The sequence below is a fragment of the Chiloscyllium punctatum genome, unplaced genomic scaffold, assembly GCF_047496795.1.
Source record: "Chiloscyllium punctatum isolate Juve2018m unplaced genomic scaffold, sChiPun1.3 scaffold_375, whole genome shotgun sequence".
NCBI classification, from domain to species: domain Eukaryota; kingdom Metazoa; phylum Chordata; class Chondrichthyes; order Orectolobiformes; family Hemiscylliidae; genus Chiloscyllium; species Chiloscyllium punctatum.
In genome coordinates, this window is record NW_027310109.1 from 96,305 (window position 1) to 116,910 (window position 20,606).

The following is a 20,606-nucleotide window of genomic DNA, read 5'->3' on the forward strand; positions in this document are numbered from 1 at the left end:
GCTTGAATTTCCCATCACATTTTCCAACCCACAGCAAACCACACAGTGTTGAGGGACTGAATGATATCCTGTAATACTGCAGACCAGGTATTTGGAGCAAGTGGTCTCCATCTGCTCCAAACAAGTGGTTTGAAGGACTGAATGGAAGATAGGAACAGAGACCTGAGGAGCAGGAGGGGGTCATTAGACACTTTGTCATTGCTCGACCAGACAATAAGATCATGGCTGATCTGATTATGGTCTGCGCAGCACTTTTCAGTCTGTCCACAATTTTCCTCCATTCACATGTCTGTCAAGTGTTGTAAAACACAACTTTGAATAAATGCAGGCACCCAGGCACAATACTAGGAAACTGCACAAAGTCAAAGTACACAGGCAGCACAATTCTGGAAGGAAACAGACATTTATCTATCAGTCTTGTTCCCATTCAATTAATTCTGCTGCAGTTTATCATTTTAGATTTGTTCATGGAACGTGGGTGTTGTTGATAGGCCAACATTTATGGACCATGTCTAATTACGCTGAAAGTGGTAGTGTTTAGCTGCCACCTTGAGCTGAAACATCTGGGGAAAAGAATTCCCATTTGAACAACCCGTGCGAATTTCTCATTTCTGCTCCGACAAATGTTGGAGGGTCGCTGTGTCCTTTTGCAGCCCCACTTCTCCACTGGTTACAACAGGTTTGAAGTGTAACCTAGCCCAGTGTCTCGAAAAATGTGAGACACAGAGTCACACACGTACTGACACATACACAATCGCATTGTCTGAAGATGAAAAATAATAGGAAAAGGTTTCCAGAGTTTCATAGTAGGTGAACTCATTTCAAATGGAAAAGAAATGATGCGTCCCAACTGATAGTCTGTCTCCGACGTCATTCTACTCAAACAAGCTGCTGGTATGAGACTTCTACCTGGAATAGTTGAATTTCCTTTCCTTCAAGCAGTGGAGCGATTCCCATTAATCCTCAACAGGAATGCTCCAAGTTTGGTGAAGAGGACTCAGGGATTTTTTACTCTCACATTTTGCTGTCAGAAGGGACAAAGTGAGAGAGAGGTGGCAATAGACTGTCCATTACGACCATAAGATCATCGGATATAGGAACAGAAATTAGACCATTCAGCCCATCGAGTCTGATCCACTCTTCAATTATGGCTGACAAGTTTCTCAAAACCATTCTCCTGTCTTCTCCCTGTAACCCTTGATCCCTTTGATACTCAAGAAGCTAACTACCTCTATCTTAATTATACACAATGACCTGACCTCCACTGCCTTCTGTGAAAATGAATTCCATAGATTCTCCACTCTCTGGCTGAAGACGTTTCTCCTTACCTCCATTCTTAAAGGATTTTCCTTTACTCTAAGGCTATATCCTTGGGGCCAAGAGTTTCCTACCAATGGAAGTCTTCTCACCATCCGCACTGTCCAGGCCATTTAGTATTCTGTATGTTTCAATTAGATCCCCCCCACATCCCTCTGAACCCCATCAAGAACAGACCCAGAGTCCTCAAACGTTCTCATATGTTAAGCTTTTCATTCCTGAGACCATTCCCATGTACCTCCTGTGAACCCATTCCAAGGTCAGCACATCCTTCCAGAGTTGTGGGGATAAAAACAGCGCACAATACTCCAAATATGGTCTGACAATAGCCTTATAGACCCTCAGAAGTACATCCCTGCTTTTATATTCAAATCCTTTCCAAATAAATTCCATCACTGCATTTGCCTTCCTAATTACTGACTCAATCTGCAATTTTACATTGAGAAAATCCTGGAGTAGAACTCCCAAGTCCCTTTGCCCTTCAGATATCTGAATTTTCTCGGTAGTCCATGTTTTTATTCTTCCTAACAAAGTGCATATTCCCACAATTTCCCACTTTGTACTCCATCTGCCATTTCTTTGCTCATATTCCTAACCTATCCAAATTCTTCCTGAGCCTCCTTGCCTCTTCAATGTTACCTGTCCCTATCCCAATTTTTGTTTTATCTTCAAACGTAGATCGAATGCCTACAGATCCTTCATCTGGATCGTTAATGTATAAAGTGAAATGTTGTGGTCCCAACACTGAGCCTTAAGGAACGCCACTTGTCACCGACTGTCAACCTGAGAGGGACACGTTTATCGATATTCTTTGCTTCCTGCCAGACACCCAAAATTCTATCCATGCTAGCACCTTGCCTCTAACACCATGGGCCCTTGCCTAACTCAGTAGCCTCCTGTCGGCACATTGTCAAAGACTTTCTGGATGTCCAGGTGGATGACATCCATTGGCTCTCCTTGTTCTAAGCTGATCATTACCTCCTCAATGTTTTCTAGCAGATTTTCCAGGCATTACCTCCCCTTGATGAAACCATGGTAACTTTGTCCTACTTTATCATCCACATCCAAGTATTCAGAAATCTCATCCTTCACAATGGAATCCAGGATCTTACCCACAGCCAAGTTTAGATTAATCAGTCTGTAATTTTCCATTTTTTTCTTTACTTTTTTAAACGGGGGCATCACGTTAGCGATTTTCCAGTCCTCTGGGAATCTCCCTGATTCGAGAGATTCCTGAAAGATCACCACCAACGCCTCCCCCGTCTCATCAGCTATCTGCCTTAGAAATCTGGAGTGGAGTCCATCTGGTCCAGGTGATTTACTTACCTTCAGGCCATTCAGTTTTTCCAACACCTTCTCCTAGGTGATGGCCACCTTACTCACCTTACTGTCCACTAAGTCTTTTCAATGTTTGGGATATTACTCGTGTTTTCAACGATGAAGACTGACAAAAAGTAATTTTTCAGCTCCTCAGCCATTTCCTTGTTCCACATTACTATCTCTCCTGCGTCAGTTTCTAGCGATCAGATGCCCATTTTTGACTCTCGTTTGCCCTTTATGTATCGAAAGAAGCTCTTAGAGTCTTTCTTTACATGACTGGCTTGCTTACCTCATATTTAACTTTCTCACTCCTTATATCATTTTTTTTGCTCTCTATTGGTCTTTGCAAGTGTTACGATATGGGGGTGAACGCCTCTTAATTAAACCAAACACCCAGGAAAGCTCACCTAACCCGTCAGCTATTAGAATATGAGTGACAGAGAACTCCCAAATTCCACTATTTAAAGAAAATAACGCCAATTTATTTTTAACTGCAAAAGTGAACATTACGGCACAACTATTTACAACTTTAACCAACCCACCCCCCACAACTGCCCCCAAATCTCTAACAATATACTGTTTCAATAAGACACTTATGAAGATTAAATCAACTTAATTTCAAAACCACACAGCCACTGCCGTCCTCTGTGAGGTTACTCTCCTGGCTGCTGAATTCCCTGGGTCGTCGTATTTCTGTTTACTGTGAATATGTTTCGAATGAAAAAATACATATGATTAGTGAGTATTTCCTAATTTCTTGCAAAGCAAGATGGTTGATCCCCAGGCTTCTTCTGTCTCGATGACATCTGCTCTCTCCCTAATTTTCAAAATGTTCGCATTTTTATGTCCCCAGCATCCAATTGTCTCACTGGTTCAATGTTGGCAAAACAATAAATTCAATCTCGATTTGCTTTCAGTGACAGAGTGAAGGAAAGAGAGTGTTGCATGCGAAGGTGAGAGTGGTGTAGCAAGAGTCTTGTTCGGGGGTAGGTGCTGTAACAGATATACAGAGAGTGTGAGGGAGTAGAGAGAACAGAGAGACATTTGTCCTGGCCGAGCGGGGAAGGTTATTGATGCTTGCCCTGTATCGATGTGCATTTCTTCAGATCATCTCAGCATCGGAGTGAGCCTCCCCAATGTCCTGTCCATGTCTATCACTAATGACACCACACACCACATCACACAGCTTCTTCAGAATCAGTTTGTATGGATCGTGCAAACAACAAGGAGGAACACACATTGGTGCCTTACATATCTAAACCAAAACTGTTGTGCAACTTTGTGCATCCGATTCTCTGGAAATTAGATATGCAAATATCGTGGGTGCTGCAGTAATACTGGATTATCTAAAATTGCATCTAAACTGTGTTAACTAAATGATTGCTAATGCTGTGAAAAATCAATTTCATGTGTATATGAGGTAGGTTGAAGAGTATGTTGTGAACTAAAGTAGAGAGCAGGTTATTTTGGGCGTGGTGTTGTGTGGTCAGAAGGATTGATGACTGACCGTGCTCTGAGGCAGCTATTGGCCAATCGTGACATTAATATGTTGTTTTTTACACGGCGCCTGCAAGCAATATAGAATTTTTGAACATTACACTCAAATATCAAGGAAACCCGAAGGCTAGAGGGTCAAGTGAATTGGAAAAATACAATATGGCACTTAGTGTGAGACATACATTGGCTGGTAGTCATAGAAATACTGTATAGTCTGAACAATACGTACATATCACTAAGTTACAAACACCAGCGAAAGGGAAGGTGACTCATTAATGGTTTACGTAAGAAATTAATGATTGCATTAAATTGAAGCAGCTTCAGAAGAATTCCAGGTATTGTGCAAACCTGAACATACAGAGAGATTTACTTTTCTGAAAATAAGGACGAAGAAAGTGTTAAGGAAATCAAAAAGAACATGAATACGAACAAACAGGAAATAAAAAAAGCCTGCTTAAATCTCCGATGCATATACCGAAGAAAACAAAAGTAAGGCCAAATGTGGAAATTTGTAAGGCATAGGAGAATTTATTGTGGGGAACAAGGAAATGGCAGAGAAACTAACCAGCTACTTTGCATCTGTCTTCATTGAGAAAGCGCCAGGCAATCTCTGTGTAAAGCAAGTGATCACATGGGACTTGTGGAACGAAAGACATGAAGTCCATTCATATCAGCAAAGGTAGTACTTGAAAATTGAGCTAGATTAATCATTGCTAAGTCTGATGGGCCAGATATACTTCATATCAAAATGTCAGAAATAAAACAGCATATTTATTGAACTGCCGGTGACTGTGTTTTATTTTCTTGCAGATCCAGCCATTGTATGTAACTGAAAGGGAGTAAACATGTCCCATCTATGTACACAGGGAAGAAGTGATAATGTGGAGGACTGCAGACCAATTAATTTGACATATGTATGGAAAGAGTTGGAATCCATGATATAAGATGTGATATTGGGTACGTAGAAATGAACAGCAAAATTGCAGAGAATCACAATGCATTTCTGACAGAGAAATCATGCCTGACAAACTTCGGAATTGTTTGAAGTTGTTTCTTGCAGCATAGACCACAGACAACCAGTGGGAGTAGTGTATTTGGATTTTCAGATGTCTGGGCGGGCGGGAAAAATTTCTGGCTGTAACAGCTGCTCCTCTTTTTGAGGTATTTTAGGTGTTAGAGGTGATTTCCTCGAATTCCAGAAAGCAGCAATTACTGTTTTGTATGCACTTGCATTGTTTTGGAACTTTGGGAAAAAGAAAGTCAAAGAAACAGCAGTTTTAACAGGGAAAAGAACGGACAAAGGAAGCACATGGTGAGGGGAAGAAACTGACAGGACAGCGTACCTGCACAGTTACTGCCTTTGCTGTTTGAATTCATGTATCGCTGGATATCGGAGTGCCTCTAGGAAAATTAACAAACAGTGGAATTTTAAACTGGTTTGGAGGAACTGTTTGAGCAAAGTTCCCAGCCAGATTGGGATTGTTTTAAATGTGTCCTACAGAAAGTCTGCAGAAGTAAGTAGAGTGGGTTATTCCTTAATTATATATTTTTGAGATATGTCTTTTGATTAATCTTAAAATATAAGCCATAAATATTAATATAACCTTGGGCATTGTTTTGTAGAGGAATAAGACAGTTTTGTTTTTCTGTAGATTGTGAAGGAGCACAAATGGCCTTAGTAGAATCATATGTGCTTCTTGTCAGATGTGGGAGTTTAAGGAGGATTTAAAAGTTACTGCGGATTATATCTGCAATAAATGCTTCTGGTTGTGAATCCTATCAGATTGTATGGATCGGTTGGAGAGACAGTATAAGACAATGAAGAATTGGTAACAGCAACAGTATGTGATGGACGGCAGTTATAGGAAGGGGGGAAAGTCTCAGATACAGTTACATAGATGGGATAACTCCAAGAAAGGCAAGATAATGAAGTAGCTAGTGCAGGAGTCTTCTGTGGCTGTCCCCGTTTCAAACAAATATGCTGTTTTGGAAAATGTAGCGGGTGATGGATTCGCACGGAACGTAGCACAAACAGACAAGTTTGTGGTATGGAGACTGGCTCTAATGCAAAAAGGGATACGTCAGATTCCACGAGGTCAATTGTGTTAGGGGACTCGCTAGTTTGAGGTACAGACAGACGGTTCTGTGGACAGCAGAGAAATAAGCAGATTAGTGTGTTGCTTCCCTGGTGCCAGGAACAAGGATGTCTCAGAAAGGGTGCGGAATGTTCTCACAGGGGAGAGGGTCCAGCAAGAGGTCATTGTCCAAATTGGAACCAACGACATAGGAAGGGAAATGTTTGAGATTATGGACGGAGATTGCAGGGTGATAGGCAGAAATTTAAAAAGGAGTTTCTTGAGAGTAGTAATATCTGGATTACTCCCGGCGCTACAAGCTAGTGAGGGCAGAAATAGAGGGATAGACCAGATGAATGCATGGCTGTGGAGCTGGTGTATGTGAGAAGTATTCACATTTTAGGATCACTGGAATCTCTTTTGAGGTAGAAGGAACCTGTAGAAGGACGGATTGCACTTAAATTGAAAGGGGACGAATATACTGGCAGGGAGATTTGCGAGAGCTGCTCGGGAGGATTTAAACTAGTAAGGGAGGGGGGAGGTGCTGGGGGCAGGGAGATAGAGAGTAAATAGATCAATCTGAGATTGGTACAATTGAGAGCAGAAACGAGTCAAACAGTCAGGGCAGGCAGGGACAAGATAGGACTAATAAAGTAAACCGCATTTATTTCAATGCAAAGGGGCCGAACAGGGAAGGCAGATGAACTCAGGGCATGGTTAGGAACATGGGACAGGGATATCATAGCAGTTACAGAAACATGGTTCAGGGATGGGCAAGGCTGGCAGCTAAATGTTCCAGTTTACAACTGTAACAGGAAAGATAGAAAGGGAGGCAGGACAGGAGGGGGAGTGGAGTTTTTGATTAGGGATAGCATTACAGCTGTACTGAGGGAGGATATTCGTGGAAATACATCCAGGGAAGTTATTTGGGTCGAACTGAGAAGTAAGAACGGGATGATCACCTTATTGGGAATGTATTATAGACTACCTAATAGTCAGAGGGAAACTGAGAAACATACTTATAAGGAGATCTCAGCTGTCTGTAAGAAAGTAGGTTGATTATGGTAGCAGATTTTAACTTTCCAAACATAGACTGGGACTGCCATAGCATTAAGAGTCTAGATGGAGAGGAATTTAATAAGTGTGTACAAGAAAATTTTCTGATTCAGTATGTGGACGAACCTACTAGAGACGGTGTAAAATTTGACCCACTCTGGGGAAATAAGGCAGGGCACGTGACTGAGGAGTCAGTGGAGGTGCACTTTGGGGCCAGCGACCATAATTATATTAGATTTAAAATGATTATGGAAAAGGATAGACCAGATCTTAAAGTTGAAGTTCTAAATTGGAGAAAGGCCAATTTTGACAGTATTTGGCAAGAACTTTCAAAACCTGATTGGGGGCAGATGTTCACAGGTAAACGGACGGCTGGATAATGGAAAGCCTTCAGAAATGTGATAACAAGAGAAAGTATATTCCTGTTAGGATGAAAAGAAAGGCTGGTAGTATAGGGATTGCTGGCTAACTAAAGGGTTTGATTAATAAAAAGAAGGAAGCATATGTCAGGTATAGACAGGATAGATCGAACAAATCCTTAGAAGAGTATAAAGGCAGTAGGAGTATACTTAAGAGGGAAATCAGGAGGGCAAAAAGGGGACATGAGATAGCTTTCGCAAGTAGAATTAAGGAGAATCCAAAGGGTTTTTAACAAAAACATTAAGGACAAAATCATAACTAGGGAGAGAATAGAGCCCCTCAAAGATCAGCAATACAGCCCTTGTGTGGAGCTACAGGAAATGGGGGAGATACTAAACGAGTATTTTGCATCAGTATTTACAGTGGAAATTGATATGGAAGATATAGAATGTCAGGAAATAAATGGTTACACGTTGAAAAATGTATATATTACAGAGGAGGAAGTGCTGGATGTCTTGAAACGTGTAAACGTGGATAAATCCCCAGGACCCGAACAGGTGTACCATAGAAATCTGTGGGAAGCTTGAGAAGTGATTGCTGGGCTTCTTGCTGAGATATTTGTACTGTTGATAGTCACAGGAGAGGTGACAGAAGACTGGAGTTTGGCAAACGTGGTGCCACTGTTTTAAGAAGGGTGGTACTGACAAGCCATGGAACTATAGACTAGTGAGCCTGATGTCGGTGGTGAGCAAGTTGTTGAAGGGAATCCTGAAGGACAGGATGTACATGCATTTGGAAAGACAAGGACTGATTAGGGATAGTCAACATGGCTTTGTGCATGGGAAATCATATCTCACAATCTTGATTGAGTTTTTTGAAGAAGTAACGAAGATGGCAGAGCAGTAGATGTGATCTATATGGACTTCAGTAACGCGTTCAACAAGATTCTCCATGGGAGATTTGTTAGCAAGTTTAGATCTCACGGAATACAGGGGCAACTAGCCATTTGGATACAGAATTGGCTCAAAGGTTGAAGACAGAGAGTGGAGGTGGAGGGTTGCTTTTCAGACTGGAGGCCTGTGACCAGTGGAGTACCACAAGGATCAGTGCTGGGTCCTCTATTTTTTACCATTTACATAAATACTTTGGATGCGAGCATAAGAAGTATCGTTAGTAAGTTTGCAGATGACAACAAAAGTGGAGGTGTAATGGACAGCGAAAAGGGTTACCTCAGAGTACAATAGGATCATGATCAGATGGGCCAATGGGCTGAGAAGTGGCAGATGGAGTTTAATTCAGATAAATGCGAGGTGCTGCATTTTGGGAAAGCAAATTTTAGCAGGACTTATGCACTTAATGGTAAGGTCCTGGGGAGTGTTGCTGAACAAAGAGACCTTTGAGTGCAGGTTCATGGCTCCTTGAAAGTGGAGTCGCAGGTAGATAGGATAGTTAAGGCGGTGTTTGGTATGCTTTCGTTTAGTTAGAGTATTGAGTATTGGAGTTGGGAGGTCATGTTGCAGCTGTACGGGAAACTGGTTAGGCCACTGTTGGAATATTGTGTGGAATTCTGGTTTCCTTCCTATCAGAAATATGTTATAAAAATTGAAAGGGTTCAGGAAAGATTTACAAGGATGTTGACAGGGTTGGAGAATTTAAGGTATAAGGAGAGGCTGTACAGGCTGGGGCTGTTTTCCCTTGAGTATTGGAGGCTGAAGGGTGACCTTCTTGAGATGTAAAAAATTGTTAAGGGCAAGGACAGGATAAAGGGATAAAGTCTATTCCCTGTTGTCGGGGAGTCCAGAACTAAAGGGCATAGGTTTAGGGTGAGAGGAGCAAGATGTTGGGCGGCACGGTGGCACAGTGGTTAGCAATGCTCCCTCACAACGCCAGAGACTCCGCTTCAATTCCTGCTTCAGGCTGTGTGGACTCTCTATGTGGAGTTTGCGCATTCTCCCTATGTCTGCGTGGGTTTCCTCCCACAATCCAAAAATGGGCAGGCTAGGTGAATTGGCTATGCTAAATTGCCAGTAGTATTAGGTTAAGGGGTAAATGTAGGGGTTTTGGTGGGTTGGTGTGGACTTGTTTCCACTCTTTAAAAAATCTAAACGTAAAAGAGACCGAAAGGGCAACTTTTTCATACAGATGGTGGTACATGTATGGAATGTGGTGCCAGAGGATGTGGTGGAGGCTTGTATAATTGCAGCATTTAAAAAGCATTTGGATGGTTATATGAATAGGAAGGTTTCGAGGGATTTTGGCCAGGTGCGGTCAGGTGGGACTAGATTGGGTTGGGATATCTGCTTGACATGGACGGATTGGACTAAAGGGTCTGTTTCCATACTGTACATCTCTATGACTCTATAACTCACAGAGTGAGTTCGTAAATGCAATTGGTGTGAATGGTATTTGGTGCAATACATGTAATTTGAAAGTTAAAGTTAGGTTGGAGTTTGTTTAAGGGACTCGGAATAGAGAGGTAAAGACATCATGAAGCAGTTGCATAGAGTGTTGGTGAGCATGTACCTGAGGTAATGAGTGCAGTGTTGGTGACCTAATCTAAGAAAGATTACAATGATCACAGAGGACGTGCAATGGACATTCCCCAGATTAATTCCTGAGATGACAAGATTTTCTGATGGGGAGATTTGTCCTGCGACCTCTCCAGTTTCAAAGCATGAGAGGTTATCGCAGTGAAATTTCAAAACTCTATGCTACATGTGATGTGGTGGAAATGCATAGGATGTTTCTCTAGCTGTCTACTCTATACTTAAGGTAAATAATGACCGGATAAGTGATATGTCATTTAAGACCGTAATAAGGAGGAAATCCTTCCCTCAGAGGGGACTGACTAACACAGGGGCAGGGAAGGGCAAGATTAAGGAGAATCCCCAGATATTCCTCACGTATATCAAGTGGAACAGAACAACCAGGGAACATGTAGGGCCTATTAGTGACTTGGCAAGTTGCATCCAAACTCAACTTCATGATAGAAGGCTGTTTGTGTGACTGGAGCCCAATTTCCCCAGGTGTACCACAGAGATCAGTGTTGTGTCCTATATTATTTGTGGTATTCATAAGAGAAGTGAATGTGAAGTGGGTGGGGGAGTGTGATAAGTAAGATTGTGTTTGACACAAAGATTAGCCGGGTGGTTGGCAGTGAGGAGGAAGGTCTTATGTTACAGGAAGATACAGATGGTATGGTCAGATGGTCAGATCAATGGCAGGTGGAATGTAACCCTGATAAATATGAGGTGATACAGTTTGGATGAAGGAACCAGACAGGGGAGTACTCAAAGAATGGCAGCACACTAGGAAGTTCAGAGCGTGCCTCTCCACGCATCCCTGAATGTGACTGGATATGATAATTGATGAGTTCAGCATGACTGTAGATAAAGCTTTTATTCATTGACCCAATGCCATACGAGTTTTATATGGCAACTTTGGTTAGGCCAAATGAGATATTGTGTGCAGTTCTGGGAGCCACATTATCGGAAGGATATGATTGTACTGGATGAGGTTCAGAGGTGATTCACCAGGATGTTCCCTGGGATGGAGCATATGAGCTATGGAGAGAGGCTGGGTAAGCTCGAGTTATTTATTTTGGAGCAGAGGAAGTTGAGCGGATAAGTAATTCAGGTTTAAGATTACAAGGGGAATGGACAAGGTGAATAGACAACAGCTGTTCTTTTTAGTCGAAGTTTCAGATTCCTTTCCGTCTGAATCCAGGGAATGGAGAATGGAGAACAGAGAAACATGACACAGCTACTTCATTTCTGTCTTCACAGAAAAATACATAAACAAAGCCTTCCCAGCAATAGGAGAAAACCTGAGTCTGATGAGAAAATGATGTGGAATGAAATTTGTAATCAAACTAATTTGGAGAAATTATTGGAACTGAAAATAATGGGCATAGCAAAAAATCAACACACATTGATGAAATTGGAAACATATTTGAGAAACTGACTAGTAGATTAATTACAGAAAAATAACAATAGAGGCACTGAACTTGGATTTTCAGCAAGAATTTTAATAGAGTCCCAAGCCTAGTGTGCAAAGTAAAAACACATGGGATAGGGGGTAATATATGAACATCGTGTGAAAATGGGAGTGTGAATAGGAAACAATGAGTAGGAAAAAATGGATGGTTTTCAGTTTGGACGGCTCATGAGGCATCGCAATGATTGGTGCTGGGGCACCAGATATTCACAATAAATCTCAAACATCTCGTTGAGGGAAACAAATGCAAAGTTTCCAAGTCTGCCAATGGAATTGGATTTTGAAAATTGAGGAGGATGTGAAAAAAACTTTTAGGTGATTGAAACAAATAGAGTGAATGAATAAATATGTCGCAGATGAAGAGCATTTGGATAGATGTGATTTTGTCCACTTTGTTGGGAAACACTAAAATGCCAGCCAACCATTGGAAAAGGGAGTGGTTGGGAAATGTCAATCTATGAAGGGAATTGTACATTTCTCCTGTTATTGTTTGGACAGACATCTGAGTTCCATGCAGGGCAATGAGTACTGAAGACACAAGCCAATACTGGGAATACATTGGCACACAGACCAGTTTACGCAGACCCACCAAGTGGGGAGCTGTAACATTGAAAATGATCTCGGATCTCCCTGTACATCAGTCACTGAAAGCAAGATTGCAGGAGCAGAAAGCAGTCAGGAAGATAAATGGGGTGTTGACCCTCATTTCTGGTGGACTTGAGTCCAGCAGTAAGGGTGTCTCAGTGCAGCATTACAGGCCCTTGGTGAGACCTCAACTCGAACATTGTGCAGTATTGTGTGCAGTTTTGGTCTCCGTCCCTCATAAAGGACAAACCTGACATTGAGGGAGTGCAGCGAAGGATGACCAGACTGATCTCTGGGATGACAGACTTTTTTTTATGGAGCAGGGTTTGGGGCGACTGAGCCTGTATCCCATGGGGTTTAGGAAACTGAGTGGAGATCTCAGTGAGATATATAAAACACTGACAGGGTTTGGTAGATTGGAAGCAGTTATGATAATTCCCCTGCCTGGGAAGTCTAAAACAAGAGGCCACAGTATTAAATACAGATGGGTCACATTGCATTTAGATACGAATAAATGTCTGCACTCAGAGACTGGTGAACCTGGGAATTCTCTCTCACATAAGGCTGTGGAAGACAAGGCACTAAAGACTAATAAGGATGTCTAGACACCGAAAGGATGGGGGAGAGAGCAGGAGTATGGTGTAGAAATAAAGGGTTATATATATATGTCATTATATTGAATTGGATAGCAAACTCGACAGACCAAGGGGACGACTGTAGTTCCTATTTTATAGCTTCACGCGGTTAATCACATTAAGGCATGTGTACAGTGTGTGGGGAAAGTGCATTGAGGAGATGTTCAGACATGAACTAGAATGGGGCAGGCTCAATGTGCCGTATGGTCTATTCCATTCCCGATGTTTCTGTGTGGTCTATAGGAAAGCTCTGTAAATGTTGTCACAAGTTCACAGATGTTAGGAAGGAGGTCTCTGCAGGGTCAACAGGACTGTCTTTCCAGTTCCCTTTTCCATACTGAGGCTGGGGCTGGGTGTTCTGTCAGGTTTTATCCTTTAAGACTTCAGAGCAGTTTGATACAATAGAGTGTTTTGCTTGGCCTTTTCAGAGACCATTGAAGAGTCGATCACATATCTGTGTATCTGGAGTCAGATTCAGGCCAAACCAGGAAAGCACGGGAGATTCACTTCCTGAAAGTTCATTGGAAAAGCAAATTGGTGTTTACAATCAACGTTGACTTCAAGGCCGCTGTTACTGACACCAGATTTGAGATCTCGATATTTTATTAATTGTTTTTAATTTCCACCAGCTGCCATAGCATTAGCCTGGTCTGGATTATTCATCCAGTGACTTTTCCAAAACAGCACCATCTCCACATGGGGACCGATCAGAAACCAAAATGAGCAAGTTTATGTCTGTGCTGCTTGACAGCTCTATCAAAACGAACTCCCAATTTGACGATCGTGATGAGACTGAGAGGGTTGGAATTGGTCAGATTGTAATTATTCCCCGACACTGAGTAATTTTCCACATTGCCAGGGAGATGTCAGAGTTGGAGCTGGAAGGAAACCGCTTCCCCAGGAACACGGCTTGTTGTACAGCACAAGTCTTCAGTCCTATTACAGGAATGGGGTCAGGGCTCATTGCCTTTGCTGTCTCTACTGTGTTCAGCTGTTTCTTCATGTCACGTGCAGCGAATCGAATTGGTTGAAGACTGATCTGTGATTCTGTGGGCATCATGATGACGGTGAGTTGAATCATCGACTCAACACCCCTGGCTAGGATGGTACAGATACTATTTCCTTGTTTTTTACACTGATGTGCAGAGCTTATCCGTTGATAGAATGGGAATAATTGTGGAGCCCTCTCCATCAGTCAGTTGTTTAATCGTCTATCACGATTTTTGGCCGGATGTGGCAGACTGCAGAGTTCGATCTGGGTGTATTGACCTTGTGACAATTTCTCTCTCTCTATCATTAGATTTGGTTTAATTTGATTTGATAGGAGTCATTGTCGCATGTATCGAAGTGGAGTGAAACTCTTTGTTTATACACAGTTCTGGCAGATCATAGTGAGAGTTGGAGCTGCCTTTTTTTTAGAGACATGGAGTGGCCAAAATATAAAAGTCTACTTCAACTGTCTGTTTTTGAAGAGCCACAAAATAGACAGAAATTAAAATAGATTGCTTCAGCATTAGTGAAAAAAGGGCCTTTGAAAAGGGAATTATTCCAAAGCAAAATAAATGATAATCTGATTCGTAAGATTCAGAAATATGCCAACAGAGTGATAACGAAAGTTCTTTTTTTAAGAATTGATTATTTTTAACAGAACACAGAAGAAATAATGAAATTGTAGCACAAAAACTTTGAAGAATCATTACAAAAGGTAACTTATTCTGATCTCAGTAAGGATTCTTTTCATCCACAAAAACAGCAACTCAAGTTATCTTTCAGAAGCTCGCTGTGCCTTTGAAACTATTTACAATAGTAATAGGTCCGAGTTAAATATTTGGTAAATAATCATGGACACAGATTTCAACGTAATTCTAAAAGCTTAAAGAGATGCCTGCCATGTCTTGTCTAATTCATTAAGAAAAAGTTTAACAGTAGAAATAATAATAACAATACGAATTTTGTAACATAATCAACTTTTTAATGTAAAATGTGATCTCGGAATTTGATAAGAGATAGCCTTCCCATTGGAGAATAGAATTTATGCAATCGTTCAAGATAAACAATGAGGGCTATGACTAAAAAGAGCACAGCCACTAACTTTGGGAATGCATTATAGAAAGATCCCAAGGCCTAGAGATAACAATTGTTAAACTTCCGAAACAAATAAGAACCTCGAGCTGTCCCTGGGAGTGTCCATCATTGATTAGTTGTTTACCAAGATTGGTTCTGCAGTAGGGGAGTGGAGGGGACACTGACAAAGTTGTGTATGATCATTGCAACACAGAAAGTATAAAAATGCTGTCCTTTTACTGTAAACCCGAAGTGTGTCATTGATTTGCCGTCTGATCTGAGCTAAAGATTAAGGGAACGATTGTCTTCTCATGTCAAAGTCAGATTCGAGGAAGATCCTTTGGTATTCTCCCAGCATTAACCAGGTTTTGCTTGAATTAAAGTCCATTCCGTGCCTGTGTCCTGTCTGCCTCCAGAGTCTTTGTCCCTAGCTGGGGAATCTCGCTCCTACAATAAGCAAGGACATACAGATCATAGGGTAAAGGAAAAGTTTGTACTGAGGGATACAGGCTACACCAGAAAGGGCAGGCAATAGGCAACATCAATGTGAGCAAGATCAGCATTATTTGAAGTTAGAGAGTCCATTCATTAGTTTAATAATGGCTGGGAAGATGCTGTTCATGAGCCGCTGGTTTGTGTGTTCAAGCTTCTGTATTGTCTCCATGATGGAAGAGATTGTAGGAGATCCAGGGTTCGATGGGTCTTTGATAATGTTATCAGCCTTTCCACGGCAGTGAGATGTGTAAATGGAGACAATGGATAGGACGTTGGTTTCCGTGATGGCATGGGCTGTGCACACAACCTTCTGTCATTTCACTTACTGTCCTGGGCAGGGCTGGGGCCACACCAGGTCATTATGCACACAGATAGTTTGCTGTCAGTGGTGCATTTGTAGACATTGGTGATGGTCCTTGTGGACATGTCAAATGTCATGAGCAGCCAGAGAAAGAAGGGGCGTTGTTGTGCCATCTCGACTGTCACATCTACATGAGAGGTCGGTTATCGTCACTCCAAGCAACTTAATGCTTTCCACTCTTTCAACTTCAGTTCCATTGATGCAGATGGGGGCATGTTCTCCTCATTTCTTTCTGAAGTCATTGATCAGTTGGTTAGTTCTGCCGACGTTGAAAGAGAGATTGGTCTCAGTGCAGCACATCACAAAGTCCTCTCTTTCCGTTCTGTATTTTGACTTGCCATCATCACATACCTGCCCTACTATGATGGTGTCACCAGTCAACACGTAGATGGCATTTGTTCAAAATTTGGCAATACAATCGTGGGTGAAAAGGGAGTATACTAGGGTGCTGAGGACACATCCTTTGTGATTTCAGTATAGAATGTTTTCATGGAAGAGACACACTTACCTATTTTCACTCACTGTGTACTATAGGTCAGAAAGATGAGGATCCAAATTCAGAGGGCGGAGCCAAGACTAAGGTCAGGGAGTTTGGTGATCAGTCTGAAGGGAATAATGGTGTTGAAGGTGAACCTATAGTCAATGAGCAGGAATCTGATGTGGGTGTCCTTGTTGTCCAGGTGTACCAGGGATATGGCACCCATTATGGACCCATTCCACTGGTAGGAAAATTGTAGGGGATCGAGGCAGGCTGGGAGACTGGAACTGATGTGGGCCATGACGAGCTTCTCGAAGAACTTCATGCCTCCCTCAGTCTCCTGCGCTCTAAAGAGAAATGTCCCAGCTTATCCAACGTCTCCCTATGACTCACACCCTTGAATCCTGGCAAAATCCACGTAAAGTTTCAGTTTAATACCATCCTTCCCATAGCAAGGTGACCAAAACTGAACACAATGCTGAACTGGGAAATATTTGGAACTATAAGTTTCACTCTGCTGCCAATTATTATGCTGCTGTGATATTGTTTTATTTTTGGAGTTATTCTGAAACCTTAAAATTCATTGAATCCTCTGACGGTAATCCCCTCGGGTGAACGTCCTGCTGACTGTTTGAATTTGAATCAATCTATTTTGTTTGGACTGATATTTTGAGGCCGCTGTATATCAGAGAACAGGAAGAGATGATGGATGATTGTGCAGTGTGTGTCCTTTACTGGACCAGCTTGTCTCTCCAGGCACCTAAAGCTTTTATTGTGGGCCAGAGTACCTCAGAATCGTTACATCAGAAAAGAACGCTACTTAGCCCATTGTAGGTCCATGCACACAGAACATTACTGCTCAGTACCTACAACATCCTTCAGCACTGCCGACAGATCCACCGACCTTACTGTCAACCGTAAATTTACTAACTCATCCTTCTATACCCTCATTAAGGTCATTTTCAAAAGGACAAACAACAGTCACTCCAAAGCAGATCCTTGCAGTATACCACGAGTAACTAAACTCCAGGATGAACATTCCCCATCAACTACCACCTTCTGTCTGCTTTCAGCCAGCCGATTTGTGATCCAAACGCTAAATCACCCACAATTCCACGTCTCCATATTTTCTTGGAGAAAGTAAAGACTGCAAATGTTTGAGATCAGAGTCGAGAGTGTGGCGCTGGAAACGCACAGCAGGTCAGGCAGCATCCGAGGAACGAGGAGAAAATGAAGACTGCAGATGCTGCAGACCAGAAAACTGATTCCTGATGAAAGGCTTACAAGAGAATCATCAACTTGCATGCATCTTGGACGCTGCCTCATCTGTTCTGCTTTTCCAACACCACACTCTCCATATTTTCTTCAATAGCCTACCATGAGGGACCTTATCAAACGCTTAAATGAAATCCACATAACTGACTTTACCCTCATCCACCTGTTTGGTCACCTTCTCAATGAACTCGGTAAGATTTGTGAAGCATGACATACCCTTCACAAAACCTTGTTGACTATTCCTAATCAAATGATTCCTTTCTAGATGATAGTAAATCCTATCTCTTATAATCCTTTCCAACACCTTACCCACAACCAAAGTAAGACAAGCATCTAATTACCAGGGTTGTCTCTTCTCCATTTCTTGAGCAAGGGGACAACGTTTGCTGTCCTCCAGTCTACTGGCACTATTCCTGTAGATAATGGCGGTGTAAAAATCCGAACAGATGGTTGTGTAAACTCCTCTCAGAGAATCCTAGGATAAATCCCATCTGGCCCAGGGGACTTATCTATTTTCACACTCTCCAGAACAGCTAACATCAATTACAAACTTCAATCCTGTCTAGTCTAATAGCCTGTATCTCAGTATTGGCCTCGACAGCATTTTCTTTTTCCATTGTGAATACTGATTCAAATATTAATTTACAGCCTGTCCTATCTCTTCAGACTCCACACACAACTTAACACTACTGTCCTTGATTGCCATTAATCTTCATTTGTTCATTCTATTATTCATGACGTACTGATAGAAAGGTTGAGGGTTTTCCGCGATCCTACTTGCCAAAGACTTCTCATGTTATCTCCTGGCTATTCTTAGCTCTTTCTTTAAGACCTTCCAGGCTGACTTGTAACTCTCAAGCATCTGAACTGAGCCTTCACGTTTCATCTTAAAATAAGACTCCTTCTTCCTCTTGACAAGAGATCCTACTGCTTCAGTAAACCACAGCAGCCTCACTCGACCACTTTTGCCTTTCCTGACAGGTATAAACTTACCAAGGACACACAGTAGCTGTTGTTTGAAAAAGCTCCACTCTTAAATTGTACCCATCCTCTGCAATTTCCTTCCCCATCCTATGCATCCGAAATCCTTTCCTAATTGCATCATAATTGCCTTTCCCCCCAGCTATAACTCTTGTCCTGCGGTATACACCTGTCCCTTTCCATTGCTAAGGTAAACATAACTAAATTGTGGTCACTATCAGCAAAGTGTTCACCTACCTCAAAATCTAACACCTGGTCTGGTTCATTACTTAGTACCAAACCCAATTTGGCCTCGGCCCTTGTTGGCCTATCTACATACTGTGTCAGTAAACCATTCTGCGCACATTGGACAAAAACTGATCCATATGAAGTAATTGAACTGCAGCATTTCGAGTCAATATTTGGAAAGTTAAACTCTTCCATGACAACTACTCTGTTATTTTCGCTCCTATCCAGTATCATCTTTGTAATCCTTTCCTCTACATCTCTGGAACTTTTCAGATGGCAATAGAGAACTTTCAGCAGAGTGACCTCTCCGTGTTTGTATCTAACCTCTTCCCATACATCCTCAGTAGACGAGTCCTTATCAACATCCTTTCTACCAACGTAATGCTGTCTTTGATTTTCAATGACACCTCACCCTCCCCCACCCCAACCCCCACCCCCGCCCCACTTTTAGTACCTTCCTTGTTCTTATTGAAGCATCTAAACCCCGGACCCTCCAACGATCAGTCCTTTCCCTGCTCTATCCATTTCTCCAAAATGACCAAAACATCAAGCTGTACAACTGCACAATTTGGAAACAGGGAGTGATTGGAGGGATGCTAAAAGAGGGTGAGTTGGATAGATCAGAAGACAGCATGAGGGGTGATAGACAGGAACGGACAGAAAATGGAAGTTTTATTTAGAAATTCTCACGGATGGCAAGGTCTTTATCTATTGCCATACGGTTTGAGCATTGTGCGGATACTGGCTGTGGTCCCAGAGCATTTATCGCCAATAATATCACAGAGCTGAGTTGCTGACAGTTAGCAGAGTCCAAAAGGCAAAGTGTTTTTTTTTCTCTACAGTGAGAAGGTGATTTAATTTAAATAGACTGGATAAACAGCAGCAGGAACTGAGAATCGTGCTCGATACTGAGATACTGCGCCAGCGAATCTCAATGAGGGGGATCACTGACAGAGGGAAATCAGCATCTCAGCTGTGGGCCAAAAAATGATTGACAAAGATTACACACCACTTCTGTGGTTTTGTAATGCACATTTCAATTTATGAAGCTCAATATCATGAGTGTATCTTATTTCTTTGTACTACCCATAGTTTAGCACGGACAGAAAATTATTTTGTCCCCGTACTTTGTGTTCAATAAACAGATTTTACTCCTCATTCCTCACTTTAGATATATCCTTGAATCTGTTCTTCATATGAGTTATAAAGAGTAACATTCCAATGCTGATGACTGGGGAATATTATTGTCCCTCCCTCCAGTCTGAACTGCCATGTCTCACAATTCTCTCTGTTTCCTGTCTCCTCCACAATGCCATAATCACACTGTAATTGAAGTCCAGTAAATAACATTTCATCACAGTTCACTAACATCGATAACATCAATAGCACAGGCCTCATCTGCCTCTCTCTAAACCTAGAAAAACAATCTGAATTGTATTCGCCACGTTCAATTCTCTGTTAACATATCCATGCTACTTGTCTGTGACAACCCCACGTTTCTCAGACACGCATTCACCTCAGATCATGAATTATAAAAATTGTCTCAATGTTTAATTGAAATTATGATGCTTGATCAATAGTTCCAGGATGGATGTTTCCATTTATAATCAGAGACACGTGTTTACGTTCTGATAAACTTATGGCATTACTCCTGCATCCAAGACAGATTGAATGGTTACACTCAATTGATCAACCGTCCTCAAGTTTGTACCATCAGTCACCCTCACATAGCCCATCCAGAAAATGACAGTTTGAATCATTGTTTTGAATATGAATAAAACAATATTGAATTGAAAGGCGTTGGCTGGAGCTATTTGTTCAGTGACTGTGATTGATGTCAGTCTCCGTGGATCCGAGATGTGTCACTGGAGGGTTTGCCTCTT